Source organism: Leptodactylus fuscus, chromosome 5 (genome assembly GCF_031893055.1).
Source record: "Leptodactylus fuscus isolate aLepFus1 chromosome 5, aLepFus1.hap2, whole genome shotgun sequence".
NCBI classification, from domain to species: Eukaryota; Metazoa; Chordata; class Amphibia; order Anura; family Leptodactylidae; genus Leptodactylus; species Leptodactylus fuscus.
In genome coordinates, this window is record NC_134269.1 from 101396491 (window position 1) to 101401639 (window position 5149).

Consider the following 5149-nt stretch of genomic DNA (forward strand, 5'->3'; position numbering starts at 1 on the left):
AACGTGAGACCTTTCCAAAGCGATAAGGCTTGAACGCTGGCTTTGCATTATTGACCATGAGTATCCATTTTTGGTCAGGAAACTCCTCCATACTGACTGACACTTTTATACCGTTCAGTAACACTGCAACTTCTTCACTACACCAACAACTGTAACCCTCAAGGGAATGTCCATGCGGGCCCCTTATATAAGGTGCGTGATGGCACAACATTCTAGCAGAGCTAACAATCCGCAACATTCCGTGGCATCTGCAGGTTTTTTTTTTTTCAACATTATAATCTTTATTAAATAACAAAACCACAGCATGTCTGTTATATAATAAGGAAACAAAATAATGAATATTTTGTCATGTGGCAGATTTACTGATGTCTAAGGATTAGTCTTATACTGCACCACATTTACCAAGGTGCTTGTGTGTTATAAGGCATATTCATGTCCCATGGATCAAGCCTAAAAAGGGAGCGTTTTGTGAGACTAGCTCCTCGTTCACATCTTCGTTGGTATTCCGTTCAGAGGAGTCCGCAGACGTCTGGGGCATTATCATACAGGCCCAAAGCCTTATGGTAGCAGTAGCAGCCTGTGGCCATACAGGCCTAAAGCCTGTGCTAGCAGAAACAGGCTATTACTACTACTACTACAGGCTTTGGGCCTATATGGTAATATTCCAGACCACGTGACGTCTGGGATATTACCATATAGGCCTGAAGCCGGCTAGGATTAACATTGGATCCCGGAGAGGTGAGTAAAACTGTTTATTTTTTCTCACCTCGCCTGGGACTCTGATTATTATACTCGGGGGGGGGGTCTTTTCAGACCCCCGAGTATAATAATAGCGGCTGTGGGATCACGGCTGGGGCTCGGGCCTATAGTATAAGGTGACACGGGGGTCGGCAGTGAGCAGGCCTGGGAAGGATTGTAAATAGGCCGATACCTGCTAGGAATACTTCAGCAGGTAGCGGCTTATTATAAAACAAACAAATATTAAGTTCTCATACTTACCGACCTCGCGCTGCTGCTCCCGCTGCCACCACTGCTCATCTTCTCCCGCAGCTGCTTGTCTTCTCCCGCGGCTGCTCCTGCGTCTCAACATAAGGGGCGTGATGACGCTGCCTGTGCTGAGATGCAGTAAGACGTCATTGACACGCCGGGTGCGGGCCTGAGCTAATGTGGCCACGTCACCCAGCGCGTGATGTAGCCGGGGGAGGGGGCCGGGACTGGAGCGGAGGCCCGCTGCGGTCGAGTCAATTACCGTATTGACTCGAGTGGTAATTTAACTGGTCCGCAGTAAAAGACATCTGTGGGAGGCCGCTGGAACAGCGCTGCTGCCGATAGGTGAGTGGTGAGGCAGCGCTGCCTCCAGGACCGCCCCAAGATGTTTCCAGAGCATCTTCTCTGCCTTGGAAACATCTTAAGGCGGCCCTGGAGACAGCGCTGTCTCACTGACCACCTATCGGCAGCAGCGCTGTTCCAGCAGCCTCCCACAGATGTCTTTTACTGCGGACCAGTTGAATTACCACTCGAGTCAATACGGTAATTGACTCGACCGTATTGACTCGGCTTTCACTGTGGACCAGTCATTTGACATTTTCAATTACCGTATTGATGCGAGTATAAGCTGAGGCGCACTTTTTCAGCACAAAAACTGTGCTGAAAAACTCGACTTCTACTCGAGTATATACAGTAAATCAAATCAGAAGAGTAAAGATGAGCGAATAGTATTCCATCAAATAGGTATTCGATTGAAAAACTAAGGTATTCAAAATATTCGTATATAATCGAATACCATGCGGTTTTCACTGTAAATATTCGATTCCCCTCCCACCTTCCCTGGCGCTTTTTTTGCACCAATAACTGCAGGGGAGGTGGGAAAGGAAGTAGGAAATCGTAGGCATCAAAAAAAAAAAAAAAGAGTAATTGGCTGGCTAAATCAGGTGACCTCGGATTTATAAGGATAGTGGCTGTGAGATTTGTTTTAGATGCGACTTGGATTTAGATAGGGAGAGACATTCTGCTCAGGGTTACCTAGCATTTAGCTTCAGTTAGGCAGGAAATATTAAACCAACAGCTCTTATAAGAGCTACACTGCTTGAAGAGTGTATATACACCTTCAGTATATATACCCTTATTGCCAAAAAAAATTCACAAAAGCCCTTTTTAGGGCTCCAATTTCCTACCACCTTTTATACTGCTATACACTCTTAATCTATGCCATGTATACTTGCCATACAGTACGCTTGTATACATAGGTTTGTGCGCCCAATATACCTGTCCTATACGGGTGTGAAGCAAGGTGTATACTTGCCATACAGTATATACCGTATTTGCTATACACTCTAAATATATACCGTGTATACTTGCCATACAGTACGCTTGTATACATAGGTTTGTGCGCCCAATATACCTGTCCTATACCGGTGTGAAGCAAGGTGTATACTTGTCATACAGTATATACTGTACTTGCTATACGCTCTAACTATATACCTGGTATACTTGCCATACAGTACGCTTGTATACATACTGGTTTGTGCGCCCAATATACCTGTCCTATATGGGTATGAAGCAAGGTTTATACTTTTCATACAGTATATACCGTACTTGCTATACGCTCTAAATATATACCATGTACTGTATACTTGCCATACAGAGTGCTTGTATACATAGGTTTGTGCGCCCAATCTACCTGTCCTATACGGGTGTGAAGCAAGGTGTATACTTGCCATACAGTATATACCGTACTTGCTATACGTTCTAAATATACACCGTGTATACTTGCCATACAGTACGCTTGTATACATACTGGTTTGTGCGCCCAATATACCTGTCCTATACCGGTGTGAAGCAAGGTGTATACTTGCTATACAGTATGCTTGTATACATCTTGAAATGTGTAAGGCTAGCGCAAAGGGACGGGGACGTGGAAATGCATCTGGGGGCCAAGGCCGCAGTCAAGCTACTGCGGATCCAATGCCTACTGGTGAGGGACAGCCAGCATTGCACTCATCCACAATCCCTGGCTTGATGGCAACGTTAAGCAGGGTGCAGGGTACAACGCTGATGAGGCCGGAGCATCAGGAACAGGTGTTACAATGGCTAGGGGATAATGCTTCCAGCGGCATTTCCTCCAGCCAGTCAGCCACTACCTCCAGTCGTGTTCCTACCCAAGAATCTGCCCCTCTTTCCTCCCAACATTCCCAATCTTCCCAGCAGAGTCATCCCACCTTTTCCCCCTCCCAGGAGCAGTTTTTGGGTCCTTTTACTCCCTTGCACTCTGTTCAACCACTTCCCGAATCCCAGGAGCTACCTGACGATTTGCTGTGTGTGTCCTGATGCCCAAACACTGTAGCATCCGCCATCTCCTGGCGATTTTGTTGTTGTGGACCCACAACCCGTCCTCAGTGATGATGACGAGACACAGTTGCCATCAGGGCAGGTTGTTGTCATGTGCGGTGTGTAGGAGGAGGAGCAGAGTGAGCAATTGGAAGAGGAGGTGGTGGACGACGAGGCGACCAACCCGACCTGGACAGGGTTGATGTCTAGCGGGGAAAGCAGTGTAGATGTGGAGGCAAGCGCAGCACCAAAAATGGTGGCTAGAGGCAGAGGTATGTCCAGAGGCAGAGGACAGTTGCTTCAGAGAAGCCAGGCCAGAACCAGCAAGGCCCAAGATGTTCCCTGTCCTAGCCACTCGCGAAAAACTCGCCGAACGAGGCCACGTTCCTCAATGATGTGGAGGTTTTTCAACGTATGCGCAGAGGACAAACTGAGTGCTGTTTGCACACTGTGCCGCTCAAAAATGAGTAGGGGCTCTGAGAAGAGCAATCTGACCACCTCAGCCATACGCCATCATTTGGAAGGCAAGCACTGGGCTCAGTGGGAGAGAGCAAATGCAGGATAATCGTCGGGCGTTGCCGCCGCTGCCTCTTCCTCTGTTTCCAGTGCTGGCGCTGCAATCCAGACCACCAGCCAGGACACCTCCACATCTGCCACTGACACTTTGGAGACTTCACCCTCATCCTGCCCTGGAGATTTTGCTGTTTAGGCTTGTGGAGACTCAGGCCTTCCGTGACCTGATGGCAGCTGCGGCACCTCGCTATGCTGTCCCAAGTTGTCCCTACTTCTCCCGGTGTGCCAGCCCTGCCTTGCACCAGAACGTGTCCCATAACATCAGGCGGGCCCTGAGTTCCGTGCTTTGCACTAAGGTCCACTTATGCGGACAGAGACGCCACATCTCACTCACAGCACACTGGGTGAATGTAGTCGAGGCTGGGATCGGGTCGCAAACTGGGGTGGCCTACCTCCTCTCCCCACCCAAGATTCCTGACAGGGGTTCTGAACCACCCTCCTCCTGCTCCGCCATAACATCGACCCCAGCTGCGAGCTGGAAATGCTGCAGTACTGGCGTGGGGAGATGTCAGCAGGCCGTGCTGAAGCTCATCAGCTTGGGGGACAAAAACCACACTGCCTCCGAGGTGAGGGATGCTATCCTCGATGAGATGTCAATGTGGTTTTCGCTGCTGCACCTGGGCCCAGGCATGGCCATGTGTGATAATGGCCGGAACCTGGTAGCGGATCTGGAGCTTGCCAGACTCCAACACGTTTCATGCCTGGTCCACGTTTTCAACTTGGTGGTGCAATGGTTTTTAAAAACCTACCGGCTGTTGTGCGACGTCCCCACACGCTGGAACTCAACATACCATATGTTGAGCAGGGTGTGTGAGCAGCAGAGACCTTTGATGGAGTACCATCTCCAAAACCCAAGGGTTCCTCAAAGTCAGCTCCCTCAGTTTCTCCACCGTGAGTGGCCATGGATGGCAGACTTATGTGAAATACTACTCATCTTTGAGGAGGCCACCAAGAGGGTCAGCTGTGACGACGCATTAGTGAGTGTAACCATCCTGCTCCTTTGTGTGATGCGCGAATCCCTCATCGCAATCAGGGATAACGCATTGCACGCTGACGAGTCCGGGATAGGAGCAGACCCATCACAGCAGGGTAGTCAGAGCACACTCCTGTCAGCTTCTCAGCGTGGAATGACGGAGGCGAGGAGGAGGAGGATAGATGTCATTGTCACACACGAGGCTAGCGGGGAAATTCAGTGCGTCCCATTGCTTCAGCGTGGGTGGGGCAAAGGGGAGGAGGAAGAGGAGGAAAT